Raw genomic sequence first — 19,030 nt, forward strand, 5'->3', positions numbered from 1 at the left:
TGGAGGGGCCAGTCTCCGAGGTTGGAACTGAGACTGAACCCTAGAAGAGAATGTGTCTCTGGAGCACCTTAGTGTGCACAGATATTCAGGCTATTGTCCTACCAACCTTACTTAGTTCTCTCAACTCTTTGATCTAGGCACCGCTAAGTCCACTTTGTAGATGGGAAAACTCAAGTTTAGAAACTTTAGGTAATTTGTCATTGCCATGTAGTAAATAGTGATATCAGGCAACAGAGACTCTAAGGCCTGAGGTGAGCTGCTGGGTGTTGTCACTGGCTGGAGTCTAGAGTTCTAACAGCCATCTTCTCCTCTCAACCCTGGAGGGGATTCCCCCCACCCAAGCCATCGACGTGCCTTGGTAAAGCCCCTCCAAGTCATGAGAGTCATCGCCAGAGGCCAGTTAGAGTTGTTGAGAGTTGAGGAAGGTGGTGGGATGAGGCATTCTCAACCCTGTGCAGTGGTGTCCTGGGTGCATCTCCCCACAGACAGACATGTGGATGAGAACTGTGGTTCATCCCCTGGAATATTTATTGTGCTGATAGATACTGTGCACCGGGCATAGTAGGGATTCAATACTGAGTCTTGTCTTCAATGACCTTACAATCTAACAGATCATAATTTCTCAAAGAGGAGAGATCACTAAGAAAGCTGAGTAGTTATTCTAAAGCCGTTTCATGTTCCAAAGGCAGTGCTCAGAAGCCTCGTCTTTGGTGCATTTGAGATACACTTACAGCTATGCTTTTCTAGTAATGCACTTTAGAAATCATTCCAGAAAGTATAATCAGTGACCTCAGCCTATGGGTAAGCCTTGTTCTCTGGTAATCAAAACATCCCTGGATGGAGAGAAGGGCAAGGCAAATGCTGTCTGCCCTGCTCCGGTAAGCTGTCTAGACCATCATTACCCTCTGCCACTCTGGCCTACCTCCCTGATATCGGTGAGAAAGCCCCTTCAACAGCATCCTCTACAAGTATATACAACTTCATGTTATATGCTCTTGATCTGCTGTTTGTGATTGGGTCTTCTCCCAATGACATGCCTTGTGACCTCTCTGTGTGGCTTAGCGCTTGAACTTTCCTCTTTGGTAATCGAATACAAACTTCGCCCTGTGGATTAACATTTGGTTTTCCTTGTTGGTGCTCCACACCCTCTGGGGTCTCTGGTAAGAAGCTCCTGCTCCATCCCAGTCCCTCAGCCCTCACTCTGACCCCCGTTGCTTGGTCCTTGCCCCAGGTTGAAATTTGGACACAGTGTGGTTTAACTGATTTTCTCTGCTCCAGAGCAGGCTAGAACAGTTTTGAAAAACATGATAATTCATTATGGTGGCTCATGACCTCTAGGGTAGAGATTTTCATATCCTGCAAAAGGGCATATCTTCTTCACTATCATGCTGTCAACTTCCTTAGTTCATTTTTTTGGCTTCTGCTCTTCCATCAGGAAAGAGACCAGTCTGGGTTGGCAGTTTGGGGCAATGTCAACATCCTTTTCAGCTCTATGGACCGGATGGCAAATTTAGCAGGATTGCCTGACCTTAAAACCAAAATGTAGTAGTCATTTTTGGCCTCTTCATCGCCCCTACTCCTCCCATTTAATTACTAATGACGTCCTATAGATTCCACTTCTTTTTTTAATTATTTTTTATTTTATTTTTTTAATTTTTATTTATTTATTTTTTTTAGATTCCACTTCTTTAACATACATTGAATCTATCTTCTTTCCTGTCCTCAGTGCCTACACTCTAGAACAAGCCCTCCTAATCTCTCCCTCAAATACTGAGAAAACTTAACTGCCTAGCAGTTGGGGTGTAGTACGGAAAACCAAAACTGCTTTAGATATTTCAGGTAGGAGAGACTTAACAGGAGGGATTAGAAGTGTGCATAACCTTTGGATGCATAAGTTGGAGTAATCAAGAGTGCATAAAAACTGCTGCTAACCTTCAGGAAATGTTGACAGTCAGAAGGTTCCGGGAAACCTGGATGCCACTGAGCTCAGCTGCCTGCCTTGCTGAAAGGTTGACTTGCAGGAGCTTGCCTGGGAGCCTCTGTAAACCTCACATCCGCACACAGCTGCACTGAAGGAACATGGTGAGTCTTTTCTGCTTTCCGCATTTTCTACTTTCTGCATCTTCCACAAAGGCCTCTGATGGGCACAGTCTGAGCTGGAACCCTGCAGGCAAGGGATAGTGGGAAATGTCATTCCTAAGTCCCTCACCTGGGACAAGAGCCAAGTGTAGAAGGCAGTGGAACTGGTGTTGTCAGCAGGCATCTCCTACTGCATATCCACCGTGTATGCCCACCTTCTCCCTCCACTACACACTGAATTCACTCTTACGTTATGACCAGAGCGATCTTTCTGTCCATGTCATTCCCTTGATCAAAACCCCTTGTTTCCCATTCCCATGAGGCTAAACAAAAACAAAAACTCTTCGGCAGCCTGAGAGACACTGTGTATGATTTGGCCCCTGCCTGTATCATTTTCCGTCTCACCTCTCATTTCTCTTTCTTTTCTATGCTCCAACATGCCAGCCTTCTTTCAGTTTTTCATTTTTCAGTGTATTCTACTTTCAGGCCCCTCCTTCATGCTGTTCCAGCCGGTTGCAGTGCTTCTCCCCGCCCTTCCTACATCTCCAACCCTGTTCAACTCTCCTTCACCCACTAATCCTTCAAGCCATCAGAAGTATCACTTTCTCCAGGAAGCTTTCTCTGAGTTCCTAGAGCAGATTTGTCTCCTTCTGTAAGCTCCTTTGAACCTTATAATTCTCTTTCATAACACTTATATTGTTGGAAAGACTCATGAGACTTTTCAATGACTATATTCCCCACTAGTTTGTAAGCCCCCTGGGGACAGACACCTGAGTCGTTTACTGACGAGTCTGCAGTACTCAGGACAGCATTAAGCACAGAACAGATGCTCAGCTGTTTTTTGAATGGCTCCTGCAGGTGCGCCACCGAGTCATCTATGAACTGAAGGCTTGTTTGAGGAAAGGGCTTGAATGACAAGTCATAACCCAGTCAAAAGGCCTTACAAGAGTCCTCATAGCTTCTACAGGTGGGGATATAGTGTTGGCTACTGTCCCTTCCTCCCCTGAGGACGTTCATATATTAATGTAGCTTTTATGGGTAGGAGCGCCCTCACTCCACTTAGGGCACTGCGAATTTCTTTCCTGGCCTTACCAGGCATGCAAAGACTAGCAAGTAGACAACATGAAGGATCATAAAGTGCTCCTGATGTAGCAGGAAACCCAGGAGGCTGGCATGGGCATCAGTGGAATGGCAGGCAGTTCTGTTGGGGGTAGAACTCTGGAACTGCTGTTGGTCACTGTGCCAGGGTGGACATGGCTGTGCCCAGGAGGCAGTAAACTCTGCTAGGGTGCTCCCTGATGGCCACGGTACATTGGCATTTCTCTTTCAGAATTGTACTTCCTTTCACAGTGTGCGTGAGCAAGGTGGAGAGACTCTAGGGGCGGGAGCTGATCTAGCTGAACTCCACCGGTGCTCCAGAGACCATGGATCAGTGAGGTGACATCCAGGGCAGGGCCCTCAGAGGCCAGAAGTGGGGAGGGGATGCTGAGTTTGGCATGACAAGCCATATTTACAGGTCTGCTGAGCTGAGTGGGTCACAGGAGGGGGTCCTGGGGCAGTGCCAAAGAGCTTGGTTACCAGGAGTGCAGAAAGCAACAAGCCCTTGCCAGGATGTAGGAGTCAAGCCTCAGACTGTGGAACAAAGTAGGAGGGTTGAGAGCCAGCGAAGCCAATCCATCAGAATGCCAGACTGGTAGGCACAGAGGAGACAAGAGGGGAGAGGTCAATGGAGACAAAAGAGAGCTGGAGCAGGGCTGGAGAGGCAGAGGCCAGGTTGAGATGGGACCCTGCTGGGGTGGGGGAGCTCTCTCCGGGTTGGTCAGGCAGGCCCCTGATGAGTATGCACAGGACCACTTCCAGGCTCATCCACGAACCAACTTTGCATTTACTCCTGGCACTTAAGACTTGCAAAAACAGAGGTCCCATTCTTCTAATCATGTATTCGGACAGACAGTGTTGATTTTCCCGATCATGGGGTTGCAAAATAAGACTGTGCTGATGGAACATAGCTCTGGTGGTAGCAAGCCATCAGCAGGTCTGGGTCTAAGTTCATACCTGCTCAGCGGTCCTGCATTGTCGGTGGTGACCCAGCAGATAAAACTCTTAAGTCTGTTGTGATTTTGGATAGCAATGCTAATGATTTTTCTAGAACCTATTTTTATTATATTTTTGAAATTCTGCTTTAGACATACTGAAGGTAATGAAATACACACATCCCATATTTCTGTCCCCTTTCATATTATTTCATGGTCTTTCTTATAGTGGCTGAGTGGTGTGGGCCTTGGTTTTGAATTAAGAAGACCTGGGTTCAAATGCCGTTTTCCCCTGAAAAGCTGTGTGACCCTGGGCAAGTTATTAATGAGTCGATTTTTGCAAATGTAACTGTAGACACAGTAGTGTCTACCTCTGACTGGTTGCTGTTTGGGTTGGTGACAATGCGTGGAGGGCACCTGAGACATAGTAGGTGAGCAGTAAGTGATAGCTGAGCTGCCTGGTCAAAGTTGGGGGTATCATGGAATGTGGTTTGAAAATAATTGATAGATTAAATAACATGTTGTAAGGTCAAGAGGCAAATCTATTGCTTTCAATTATGCTTTGCTAATAGGTGAATGATAATAATAAAAACAGAGGGCCAGACCTGTCAATGTGATTTTCCATTAATGAGATATGGTTTTGTTTCATGTGCTAGTTGGAAATAGGCAATACCAGCCACAAACTTATGGTTTTATTTATTTATTTATTTTAAAGATTATATTTATTTATTCATGAGAGACACACAGAGAGAGAAAGGCAGAGACACAGGCATAGGGAGAAGTAGGCTCCATGCAGGGAGCCCGACGTGGGACTCAATCCTGGGTCTTCAGGATCACACCCCAGGCTGTAGGCGGTGCTAAACCACTGAGCCACAGGGGCTGCCCAATCTTATGGTTTTAAGTCATACTCTTCAGACAGTTCTTCTAAGAGGTTACACAGTTCCACACTTGTGCACGAATGGGGGGAAAACTGTCAGCCCATGTTTTGTCCTAAGTTAAAGCCTTATTCAGGTTTTAAATGAATGGCATGGATAAATTAAGTTTCAAACTTTGTTATCTGGCTGTGGGAGATATATTGACTTATTTCTCCTCTATGCCATCCATTCTAACAGCAAGCACTTTTATTGCAGTTACTCTGTGCCATGTTCTTCTCTGTTTTAGTGTTTTACAAATATTCACTCATTTAATTGCCCCTGAAACTCTTTAAGTTAGGTACTATGATAATACCCTTCATAAAAGGAGGAAACTGAGGTACAAGAGGAAGTAATTTGTCCATGTCACACAGCTGGGAAGTGGCAGGGCCAGGATTCCAAGCAGGCACTCTGCAGCAGAGTCATTGCCCACAGTCCTCTACTTTACTGCCTCTACTCAGTGGCTTCCCCAATATCCAGACAAATGGAAGACTGCCATTCACCATCGATGATTTTGTTCATAGTGCAGAAAGAACATCTGAAATTCTGATGGCACGGTTAAACTGTGCCACTGACTGCCTGACTGAGAAAGGCAAGGTATTAATTCTGCGATCCTCAGGATCCTCACCTGTTTGTTGAGAAAATTATATATCTGTTGTGAGGGCGACAAATAGTATGTCTGACACATAGGAGACGCCCAAGAAATGCTAGTCCCCTCCTTGAATGCTAAATACCTAAATATATCCGAGTATGCAATTATCGGTGGTTTCTTTTCTCCTGAAAAATACATTTTTGATTTCTTTAACTTTTCACTTTAAGAAAAATAGGGTAAATTTTGATCACTCAGTTAATTATTATAAATCATCCTCTGTGTGGAAGGCATTTTCTATTGGTGCTATCCAACAGAATTTTTTGCGATGATGGAAAAGTTCTATAATCTGAACTGTCTAAATATGGTAGCTGCTAGCCATGTGTGGTTATTGAGCACTTGAAATATGGTTAGTTTAATTAAGGCACTACATTTCTAATTTTATTTAATTTTAACTAATTTAAGTTTAAATAGACACACGTAGTTAGCGGTGATCGTATTGCACAGTGAAAGCCTTTTAATCTGGTCCAAATACTAGCTGATCAGCAGATAATTCTTTTAAGAAAGCCAAGACAGATTTTTAGCTTGTTCTTTTCCTAGTCTCTGATGCTCAGCATCTGTATAGGAAGAAAAAATTCTCAATTATCAAACATAAATTCAGGCAAATAAAGAGAAACTATCGCCATCAACTTCACTAGGCTTTATGATATTTGACAGATCCATTTTAATTTTACTGGAACCCAAATGCATAACTTATCAACATTTAAAATACTGATCATGAATTTGCTATGAATATTTAATGAGTTCCCATAAACAGTTAGTAATACAGTAATTTACTACCGCATATCATATGTCTATCAGGTTCAGATATAAGCAGTGGTTACTGGCAAATGTTTGTTTAACTGTTCCTCTGGGGTAAATGTGTTTATGTGTGTAGTTTATTATACATTTTGCTATTATAAAGGATGTGTAGCACAGCACCGATTTAAACATTATAACGAAATATACATTACTCCTATACATTCTGTATAGCCAATTGATTCTCACCTAATGCTTTTATTGATTTTTGCCAAATCTTATATCCCCTGCCAACCTATGGTTGCAATTAATTCACAAGTATAATTCTGACATGAATGTTGGGTATTTTTGTTTATGTTGAGGTAGGTGAAATTGAAACAATAAAGACAATTATTAGAGCCTCACTTATTCATCAGTGATGTGAGCAACGTCTTCACTAAATCATAGAATACTTTTCACATAATAGAAAAAGATTTCCTCGGGCAGCTCCGGTGGCTTAGTGGTTTAGCACCGCCTTCAGCCCACGGCGTGATCCTGGAAACCCAGGATCAAGTCCCACGTTGGGCTCCCTGCATGGAGCCTGCTTCTCCCTCTGCCTCTCTCTCTCTCTCTGTCTCTAATAAATAAATAAATAATCTTAAAAAAATTAAGAAAAAGATTTCCTTAATTTTTTGTGCTATTCACAATATAATGATTACAGACATGACATACTTTTAAGTCCAATCTACCTGATTAACATGTTCTCTATTACTTTCTTGAGTCTAACAATTGACGAAATAATAAATCAAGCTAATTTGTAGCACTTGCCAATTTTCATGGCATAAATACTTCAACCACAACCAACTGTAAGCCAGCAATACAGCAGCACTAAAAGTGGAATTGATAAGCTACAGGAGACATAACTAACCTCATGAGCATAGATAATAATAAGATGTATAAAGTAATTAACAAGTGATGAGTTTTACATATTAACCACCTTTGTTCTTAATATAATCTATTTAATGATAAGTTTGTAGAGCTTAATTTCTAATAATGGCTAGTCTCAGAATTAGTCCTGTGTTCATTAGCAATTTATTGAGAAGCCATTCTGTGTCATGACTAAGTGCTAGGGTTATAAATATGAATAAGGCCTGTCAATATTTGTGTCTTCCAGGATGTGCTCTTGCCCTCTTCTGTATCAACTTCTTTCCCCCTGGATGATCTCATCTAGGTTCACAACTTTAATATCATTGTTATGCTGATGACTCCTGAATTTATGTTTCCACCTCTGTTTTCTACTGCAAGCTCCAGACTCATAAATCCCACAGCCTACTTGATGACTCCCCTTGGATATCTTACAGTTATCCTAAACTTGACATGGCTATTCCAGCTTGACACATTTTAATGTTCACCTTCTGCCCTAGATCCATCCACTCTTCCCCCATTCTTCACCGTGTTCTGTCAGTAACACCACCGTACACTGGTGAATTGATCCCCAAATTTAAGACCCATCCTTTGGTTCTTCTCTTTCATATTTTCTATAGCCAATCCATCAACAATTTCTGTCTCTCTTGTACCAAAACCTTTCCTGAATCTGGACAGTTTTCAGCATCTTCACTGCTATCATCCTCATCAAATCCACTGTCTCTCATTTGGACTAGAGAGAAACTCCTACTTGGTTTCCTTGCCTCTCCTTTTCCTCATACAGACCTTACACACAGTGTGAAGAATGATCCCTTAAAAATATAATCCAGCTCATGTCTTTGTTGTTTGTTTTGAAATCCCTCCAGTGATTATTTATTATAATTAGAATAAAGTCCAAAAGTCTTGCCAGGTCTGTGGTAGGCAGAATAAAGGGCCCCCAAAGATGTCCATGTTCTAATCCCTGGAATAAAGATTTCTTTACATGACAAAAGGAATTTTGAGGACATGACTAAATTAAGGGCTATGAGATGGGGAGTTAATTCATGTGGTCCCAATATAATCACAAGAGTTCTTAAAAGTGGAAGAAGGAGGTTGGAGTGAGTTAGAGGGAGATGCAGCATTTTTGGTTCTGAAGACTGAGGAAAGAGCGCAAAGCCAAGGAGAAAGAAGGCTTGGGGAAAGGGAATGGATTCTTCTCCAGGGCCTCCAGAAAGGAATGTGGCCATGCCAACACTGTGGCTGTAGCCCAGGGAGACCCATTGCAGACTTCTAACTTACAGAACTGTAAAATAATACATTTGTGCTGTTGGAACCACTGAATCTGTGACAATTTGTTATGGCTGCAGTAGGAAACCGATGCAATAGTCTGCAAGGCCCTCCAAGGCCTGTGTCTGTCAGTCTCTACGATCTCATTGCCTGTCATCCTCCGCCTTGTTCACTGTGCCCAGGGTATCTATGCCTTTGAGTTGTCTGCAGAACAAGGTGGATCCTTCCTGAGGGCTTTTGTACCAGCTATTCCTGGCCTATAACTTCCTTCCCAAGGTCTTCACAGAGTTAGCTGCTCATCCTTTGGATTTCTGAAAACTCTTCAAGAAAGCAACATCCCTGGGATCCCTGGGTGGCGCAACGGTTTGGCACCTGCCTTTGGCCCAGGGCGCGATCCTGGAGACCCGGGATTGAATCCCACATCGGGCTCCCGGTGCATGGAGCCTGCTTCTCCCTCTGCCTGTGTCTCTGCCTCTCTCTCTCTCTCTCTCTGTGACTATCATAAATAAATAAAAATTAAAAAAAAAAAGAAAAGAAAGCAACATCCCCCTGTCACTTTTTAATCTGTGTTTTATCTTCTGACCAGCTTTTATTGGGATCTGAAATTGTCTTAATCATTAGTTTATTCTCTCTATACTTCCCCTTCCCACCAGACAGGTACCATCAAAATACAAACTTCATGAAGTCAGGGACTCAGTCTGTCATGTTCACTCAGTAAACACTCAATATTTGTTGACAAAAATGAATGAAAACGTGGTGACTTGCCTCAGCATACACACATTCTGTGGGAGAGAAAATGAAAAAGGCCGTGATGATAGAACAGTGTAATGTGAAAGCAGTTCCTGTGGGATGTTATGGGCACCCATGAGAAAAGCACTTTGGCAGGCTTTCCAGAGGAATGACTACTGGGAAGAATCCTGAGGAGAAAATGGGAAAGCAAAAGCCAGGTAAAAAGGAGCAGGTGGATTGTCGGGCAGAGGATGTGGGAGGGGCAGGGGCACAAAGGTGTGAAAGGAAAAGTATTATGGGAATTGCAGGTGGTGTGGTTACCTTGGGAATCTAAAGTGAAAGGTGAGAAAATGCCTTACTACAGATGACTTGACATGACCTACCAAGAGATTTTTAATTTGTCTAGGTGGCAGTTAGGGGGCCTTGAGGCGTTGTAATCAGTGTCAGTTTTGCATTGTAGAAAATGTATTCTGATGATACTATTAAGAATAGATGGAAGGGGAGGGATGCTGGAGCAGGTCACCTATTGGGAGGACATGGCCATTGTCAAGATGAAAGACTGTAGGGCAGTGGCAATAAAGATGGAAAATGAGTGGAGAGACCTGAGGAATATCTTAGAGGTAGATTCAATGGGAATGGTGAGCAATTTGTGGTGTGGAGTGAAGGAGAAGAAGGATTAGGGATGACTTCCTGGGTTTTGGCTTGAGTGACTGAGCAGAGAGTGCTACCACCAAGAAGAACAGGGAACACAGGAGGAGGAGATGAGGCAAATTTTACTATGACATGTTTGAAGTGCCATGGATAAAAGAAACCTCTCTGAAGCCCTTGGATAATTGGGTCTGAAGCTTGGAGGAAAGACCAAGAGTAGAAATTGACATTTGAGAGTCAATGGCATATGTGATGTGAGTGGTTGAGATAGTTCCAAAGACATAGAGACTAAAGGAAGGTCGAGGGTGGAATCCTGAGGAATATCAATTTTTATACATTGGATAGAAGATTAGTCCAAGAATAGGATGAAGAAAAAGTAGAGGGGAAGGAAAAGAATCAGGAATGTTGCTCTTATGGCTGGAAATGCCCGGCTCCTTCATCTGCACCTGCAATTTGGCATCCATTTTAAATAGGGCCTCTTTGAGGTCCTCTCAAATGGATGCAAATGATTTTTATTGAACCAGTATCATACCTTATTTGTATCTATTTTATGGTGATTGCCACATGGAAACTTTTTTTGTACTTTGGTCTAATTATCTTACTCCTATATTGTAAATGTCTTGAGTGCAGAGACTGTGACTCAGTTTCCATTCTTTTGGAACTCTCAGTAGAATATCTTGCACATATACCTTTATGACAAGTGAATATGACCACTGAATCCAGCAAATATTATTTGGAAAGTTCCTATGAGTTCCTATGTAGTCATAACAGAGAATTATTCATTGAATGCTTGCTATTGTTCCAGCCATTCTGTCAAGTTCTCTATACATATGATTTCATGTAATCTTTACAATAACCGATGGGCATGACATTATTATTATTTCCATTTCACAGATGGAGGATAGGAATTTCAGAGAAGTTGAATAACTTGCCCAAGATCGCACAGTCACTAAAGGGCTAATTTAAAGCTGGACAGCCTGTCTCTAGAGCTCATGCCCTTCGGATGACAACACATAGAAAACTCTGTGTCAAGGCAAGTCAGGAGCAGGAGGGACAACTTCAGAGATCTGCAAAAGGACCTTGGTAATTTAGGTGCCCATAATCAGGTATGCATTTTGAATGGTTGGAAATATATACATGACATGTTTGCACGTGAAACAAATCATTGCATTTTTGTGATTTACCTTAAAATAAACACTTGCTGATTTAAACAAGTACTAAAATAAGATCAATTCACTTAGTAAGAGATTTAGAATGCAGAGCTTTGCTGTGGAATACTAGCACAAAAACCAAATTTTGGCAATCATAATCTGAGGCAGAAACAAGTGGATCTAATGGGGTAAAGACCCAAAAGAGGGTTTAGTGCCCAAAGTAGGCGAGCTTTTAGAGAGAAATACTGTTACTGCGGTTCGAGTAGTAATACCTGGTTCCTCCTGTATCTTCTCAGTTTAACAACAAAGTGGAGAAAGGTCTTGGTTCTCACTGGCCTGTTAAAATTGTAACATATAACATATAAATAGTGTCCCTATTGGACTGCCATCCTATCAAGAACAGAGCTTGCTTTTCCCATTATTCTGTAGCAAATACAAGACATAGGCAGTGAATAGGATACAACTTGTAGCGATTATTGCAATGGGGCAGATACAAGCTCCAGAAGGTAGAGGCTTTGCTGTTTTTGTTTACCACTAGCCTTTAAGAGAGATCCTGAGCTTCGTAAACATTTGTTGAAGGAATAGTTTTATAAAATGGGGCAATTGTCTGACAGGCAAAATTGATTACCTACTAAATCTTTACATCTTTAAGGTCTTTGATTATATTATTCATAGTCTAAATTCCTATTAAAAATTATGGTGGTCATTTTTCCTCTGTGCTAATGCAGTACAACAAATACTCATTTTTAAGTTCACTTTTTCAGATTATTAAACAAAATGATAAATTTGTTAGTATATAACCACTTGTATAGCACCATATTGGTATGTTTTTAACTAGTATTTCAATTAATTTAATGATAGAGGAAATTTCACTCATTGACTATCTTACTCTATTATTAGAGAAAAAAAAGAATTCAAATAATGTGAGACACCAACAACTCAAATCCATATTCAATGAATTGTAAATAGTCTTTTTTTTTTCAGTTTATTAAGGAAAAACTAGAATTGACATGTCTGTCAAATTCTTGTCACATCTACATTTGTGTAATCAGAATATCTCAGACTTCACCCACCAGATAACACCACTGTATTATTCAGGACTCACCCCACTGCCAGTGACAGAAACCAAATTCAAATTAGCTGAAGCAGTGAAGGAGATTATTGGTTTGCGTAACCAAAACTGAGGGGAGGGCTAGGAGACACAACTATGGAAGTGAAGGTCATCAGACCTCCTTCTCTCCGTCTCTCGAGTTCTCTCTGCAAATTAGCTTCATTCTCTTCCACTGATATCTTCCCCAAAGCTAAAACTCAGGTGCGTGGGGGCGATGGAGGGGAGGTGAGGAGTGGCTGCTGTAGCTTTAAGGCACATCTTCAGATTTGTAACCAGAAAGAAGAAAGTTAATCGTTCCAGTTTCGGTGCAAGAAAGGCTGGGAAAGAACTCTGGCTGGCCCCTTTGGGAACACTTAATTAGTTTCTGTGTCGTCGAAGCACTGGTAAGGGCCTCTGACCTGTTAGCCTCAGTACCAGCTCTGCTCTCACAGTTGGAGATGAGATGGGATCTGTAGCAAAGAGCAGGTGAAAAACGGTGGTGTCCACTACACTCATGGCGTTAGCATTCACGCCTTGATGGCTCTGAGCTGTCACATAGTAAACAGCAGGAAGTTTGGTCTTGTGCAGAGCCTCTGTGCACTGAGAATTCTGGGAATCCTCAGGATGCCTATAAAAGTATCCAAGACTAGTCTTGGCTTTCACTTCCTACTGTGGATCCCACAGTCCTGGGCATGTTCATGAAACTCCTCATAGGAGGCAGGAACAGCGCCACCACCACCACAGTCTTGGATTGATACCTGTGGCGATGAGTACTCACTCCATGTTAGCAAAACTGAAACGCTGCCCCACGCCCCTCTGCCAGGAGTCTGCAGCTGTCTCTCTTGCCAGGAGTTAGCTCCTTCTAACTGCTGCTTCTCCAGTGAACAGACTAGTTGGTGGGTACGCCGGGATGGGTTGGATTTGCAGGTCGCTTTCCATTGTATATGCGGATGTATGATCGTGCTAGTTACCTTCGCTCTTCATTCTTAGCTCTAACTTCACGGGTTCCTGGAGCCCCCTCAGCCTCAATTTGACCTCTCTTGAGGCCGTTTCCATTTAAGAGGTGTAAAGGACATTTCTTCTGGTGGATTGCAACACTCAGGAGCGATTTTTGGAGGTCAGTTGATTTATTCATCTGCATAATGGACTACATGCTGGGCATGGAATCTGCTTAAGATTCTCTCTCTCCCTTTCCCTCTCTCCCCCTCCACCTCCTCTCTCTCTCACGCTCTCTTGTAAAAAAAATAAAATACATATTTCTACTCATAAGCTCTAAGTCTAAATAATATATGAGAATAAAACTTTAATGTGCAGTGCAAGTTTATCCCAAGTTCTAAAAAGTGACTGATAGCAGCGATTAATGTATCTTGAACAAAGATTTAAGGTAGTGTTCAACTTTCTCTCTAAGGATGCTCTTCCACATGTAAAGAAATTAGTAAATACAACTGTACAGGTAGAGGTAAGGGTTTTGAATAATTCCATTTTTCTGGAACTACCCATATCTGAGCTTAAAAATAAAGCAATTGACCAAAAGGCATGGAGGTGCTTCAAATACTTAATGCAACATCATAAACTTCTTCATGACCAAAAACAATCAAAAGTGGTGGAGCACTTTTTTTTCTCCTGTTCTCCCTCAGCAAGCCTGACCCTGGAAGGCAGCTAAGGCAGTGAGGGCTTGCTTCTCAGTGATTTGTCCCTTTCCATCGTCAGGTGAAGTTTTGCAGAGCCAGAGGCCCTCTGGGTAGGTGGTTAAGTTGCTGTAGTTTGAGGGCTACCACAAGGTTCTCAAAATGTATCTGAGGGAGTGGGGTGTATGTTCATACCTGTCTTCCACTGATAGAATCTTCTTTTTAGAAACATTGTATCTGAGAGAACTTTTTAACACTTTAGAATTCATCTTAATATTTATATAATGAAACAAATTCTTATTTTCATAAACTATAAATGACTAAGGGAATATAAGATAATTGGTACATTTATTTTATGGTTTGGAGTTCTATTACGTGAATTTCTGTCAAGAGAGGGACTCAAAGATCTTATATGTGAGTAACAGCCCATAAATCAACACCATGCACATCTTAAGGACCTCTGTGATCTGGCCCAGGTTATTTTTCCATTCTCCAGCCACTTTCCTCTTACTCACTGAGTGTCAGGTATGTCCCTGTTTGATGTACCTCAGCCCTACCTTGAGGCTATTTTGGAGTTACCTGGCTTCTTCCCCAGATTCTAATTAGATGGAATGGCCTAGGGTTATGCTGTCAGAGAGTGAATAAAGTTGAGATGCTGACTAGCTTATGTTCTTGTTCTGAGCACTGATGGGGAGGAGACCCTAAATTGATCTGAATGAAATCGAGGCAGTGAATAATCCTGTTGAATGTTTTAGAACTGATGTTGCGAGATAAATATGAACACTGTGGGCTTGTGTGTTTATAAAAAATTGACCACTTTATAGACTGGATGTAAGTGAAAAATTCAGGGGTTGGAGAAAGCTATAGTTTCTCTACTTAATGTTTTACATTTTGATGTCTTACATTCTATAAATTTTAAGTCAATTTCACCTTGTTTCAAGCATGGTTTTCTAAAACTATGTCAACATCAAGTGAAAGCATGAACTCGAAAGAGTGTAACATGGTGAATTTTTCTTTTTGAAAAAAGCTTACTTTATCATTATGAGATTCTCTCAGTTGTGCTGTGACATTTCCATTCAGAAATGTCTTAAAAATAAATAAGGATTTTACAGGAATCACAGTGGACAAAATGCTATGTCTGCCTGATAGCATTACTGGCTAATCTTGGTGCAATTATAGTTCTCATCTCATTTTGTTTCACAGACTTGCTGGGTGCTCCACGCAAATGCCTAGATATATTTTTTTTAATCAGAATTTCTCTTTGTTCTTCATCAAGCATTACTCCTATTTAAGGCTTGCAATGAGAAAAACGTCAAGCCATCTTGGGTTTTAAAGTGATGGTAGATTTTTCTTCTGGGACATTTATTTTACATGGAGAAGTACTTAATATAAATTGAGGAATACAAGGTTTACTCCCTTGATGTGTAAAAGCTACTTTCAAATTGGCTAGAGATGTGAGGCAGGTTTTTTTTTTTTTAATAAATTCCACCTCAAAAGTCCTATGTCTATTTGCTTGTATATCTGTGTTTGTAAACGTCCAAACTTCTAACTCTGGGAAATGAACTAGGGGTGGTGGAAGGGGAGGAGGGCGGGGGGTGGGGGTGAATGGGTGACGGGCACGGAGGGGGACACTTGACGGGATGAGCACTGGGTGTTATTCTGTATGTTGGTAAATTGAACATCAATAAAAATTAATTTATAATAAAAAAAAATAAAAAATTTACTCATTCATAATTCTTAAGATTGGAAATCTCAATGCTTTGAATTTTCTATCCATCTGCCGGGTGGTAAATAGTGACCAAATTGGTGATTCAGAGGTATTGTGACAATAGGGATTATTTTTTAAATAATCAAAGATCAAATTTTGCTCCTAATGATTTCCATATTTAGTTCATTTTCTTTTAGCATAAAAAATAGGCGGTACAGAGTCCAGACACCACACTCGAAGCCAGCCTTACCTTTGTCTCACTCTAACCTTGGGCAAGTTTCCTAACCCCTCTTAGCCTCATTTTTCTCATCTCTCTTATCAATAATGACATACAGCTTGTAAGTTTTGCGTGAGAATTAAACAAGCCAGTAAATATACTTGTCTGGCACTTGAATTGTACCCTTGATACATGTTGCTGGCTGCAACAAGTCAAAAACAGCAATGATAACAAAATTAATGCTTTGGAAATATTATTCTGGGACATATGTTGTAATCTTTTTAAAAAGATTTTATTTATTTGAGAGTGTGCGTATGAGCAGGGGGAGAGGAAGGGCCAGAGGGAGAGGGTTAGGGTAGAAGGGAGGAAGAGAGAGAAGCAGACTCCCCACTGAGTGCAGAGCTGAGGCAGTGCTGGATCCTAGGACCCCAAGATCATGACCTGAGACAAAGTCAGATGCTTAACCCACTGAGCCACCCAGGCACCCCTGTTGTAATCTTTTTAACTAAATAATGTGATAAACCATTAGTTACTGTACCTTCTATTACAAAGGTAATTATGTAACTATGCACAAATGTGTTTGTGTGCACATACACACAAGTCCATACATCCTGCAACTGAAGTTTTTAAAAAGAGGTTTTCGAATTTAAACCCTTCTATATTTGGATACATATATTCTCAAGGTCAGTACTTCTCACATCTTCTCAAATGTTGGAAGAAACATGGGCACATAACTATGCTATATGGTGTACTGTCTCAAACTGAAAGACAATTCCAGCCGACTGAACACTGTCTTAACCTAGGGCACCCATGGTTTATAGCTGCCTCTTGATTGTGTCAGGAAGGGCTCAAGGCCAAACTTGTATTAGCCATAAGAAAGTACTTTGAAGAGAGCAAAAATTGGATTTGACTCTGGGCAGCACAGGGGTGCTTTGTTTTGCCTACCCAACTCACACACATTACACTTCACGCAAGTGCTGTAACAACATCACACAGTTAAATATTCCAATACTGAACAACACATTTCAATGAACACTTTTGGCAATGTCTCTGTGACACCCCCTCCCCTCCCAGAATGGCATCCTCACATTTAATAGACTAAAGTCAGTCTATTTATCAGTTATAGTTTTATACACTAAAGCAATAAAACTAGTTTATTATTTTTTTCACTTAGGCTAATGATTTTATTTTCCCAGAGATGACTAAGTTGTTTCTTTGTCCTATACATATACTTTAGATAAGCTTCAAAAAAGGTTGTTTACAAGTGTCTTTAAAAATAAAAGCCAAGTGTAAAGTCTTATTTTTCCTTTTTGTGCAAATCCTTGTACATTTTTAATTTGGACAGTCATCTGCATCATTATAATGAATGTACTTACCTACTAAAAAATACATTAAGGGAGACCCTTGAGACCCCAGAGCTGAGAATACTTTGTAATAAATGAGCATAAAGCCCAGTGCTGTGAGTGCTAGTAGATTTTGGAAGGAGAAGTAAGGCTTTTGTTTTTTTAGAACCTTCTTAAAACCTAGGAACAGACAGTCATCATTGGGACTTGTGATGTATTCAGCATGAGGATAATTTTGCCTCTGGGAAAGTCAGAGCCAGGCCAAAATCACTCCTGGGATTTTAAAGTCTGAAGTCACTTGTTTGGCTCTGCTCACTAGAGAACCCAAGAATGCTATTCATTGGCCAGTGTGAACAATGGTTGAGAAATGATTTGTTGTAACAATCATTTCCAGAATTTTTTAGGATACAGAAAAATTTCTACATTGCTTTTTAGGCACTAGAAAGCCAAATCTTTGTGGGATTTTCAGGTGAGACTCTGAAATAAAGGAGCTAGTAGATATTTAAAAAATCTCCATGACCGTTCTTTCTCTCAGAGCACTCTGAAGTGCACTGTTAGTCCTTTGAACGGATTTTTTGGGAAAATAATCATGCTATCATGCCAGTATGAGATCAGCTTTTGTTAAAATACCCAAGGAAAACCATCAAACATTACTGAATCTGTATGGAGATGCTAGAAGAGAGCAAGGAAGAGAAGTAAAGGGAATAAAGTTCATTCTGGGATATTTAAGATTAGGACTAATGTTATTTCCCTTTTATTTTTTTTTCAATATTTTATTTATTTATTCATGAGGGACACACAGAGAGAGGTAGAGACATAGAGAAGCAGGCTCCCTGTGGGACTTGATCCCAGGATTCCGGGATTGGGACCAGAGCCAAACGCAGACACAACCACTGAGCCGCCCAGGCATCCCTTACTCCCCTTTTAAAGCTCTTCTCAATCATGAAAAATAGCCACATACATTGTGTTAATTTTTCTCTTGCTTGGTACCCAGCATGACTGCTTCTTAACATCTCAACTAGGTCTCAAAGCTTCTGTTTAGAGGCACTTTTTCATATAAATGTTTCACTATCACAATTTTTAAAAAAGCACTTATTTGTTCACCACATGCTTATTGAATGCTTAGTGTGTGTCAGGCAGTGTCGAAAGTTCTCAGGGCTCATCAGTGAACAAGCAGACAAAGCTCCTTGCCCTCTTAGAGCTTGCAGTTCAGCTCTCACAGAGAAATAACTTCTCTAAGCATGACAAGAGCCAGCCTGCAGCACGCTTAAGGGGTCCCTCTCATCCAAGGGGATCTATTATAGGTTGCTCGTAGTATGGCTGCAAATTCAGCTAACATACTCATATATACAGAAAGTTTATTTTTTCAAAAATTCTGTCTGTACCTGATCCAATTAATCTTCCTTATGTGCCCCCCTGCCTGGTAGAAAATGAAAATAAAACAAAGCAAGAAGCTGGCTTTTTTTTTTTTTTTTTTCTCATCCAGTGCAGCAATTTAGCCACTGCTTTTGGGTAATGCTTAGTTTCTAGACTGAAAGAAAGAGAGAAGGGGAAAAGGCGCTGCATCAGATAAAACTTTCGAATGCTGCAAACAATTTTCTCAATATTTTTTGCTACTCATAATTCAGCATCTACAGACACAACACGCTTTTCCATCTAATCTGCATTATTAGCATTTCCCTCATCATTTTCTTAAGTCTAGACAGTCAACCAAACCATAAGTCAAGCCCTGAGTGTAGCATTTGCAATCTCTGTGGTATAAATACTTCTACCATGGCTGATTTCAAGCTACCAGTGTGATGTCACCGAATGTAGAAAAGATGTGCAACAGCTCTTCATTATGTAATATTTTAAATGGAGACATAACTGTAAATAACTTCCAGATTGTAAATAATAGTAAACATGTAGTAAAAATAATTAGGAAGTGATGAGTTTTG

The 19,030-nt window shown here is 40.9% G+C and overlaps 1 long non-coding RNA gene across 1 annotated transcript; it reads left to right on the forward strand.

The window, feature by feature from the left end:
* Window positions 1-1,756: 1,756 nt before the first annotated feature.
* On the forward strand, window positions 1,757-13,305 carry LOC129505614 (uncharacterized). The gene is made up of 3 exons (XR_008663569.1): window positions 1,757-2,082; window positions 10,851-11,062; window positions 13,188-13,305. It is a non-coding gene; the product is annotated as an uncharacterized LOC129505614 (long non-coding RNA).
* The last annotated feature ends 5,725 nt before the right edge of the window (window positions 13,306-19,030 follow it).

The sequence above is a fragment of the Nyctereutes procyonoides genome, unplaced genomic scaffold (genome assembly GCF_905146905.1).
Source record: "Nyctereutes procyonoides isolate TBG_1078 unplaced genomic scaffold, NYPRO_anot_genome, whole genome shotgun sequence".
Classification (NCBI taxonomy): Eukaryota; Metazoa; Chordata; class Mammalia; order Carnivora; family Canidae; genus Nyctereutes; species Nyctereutes procyonoides.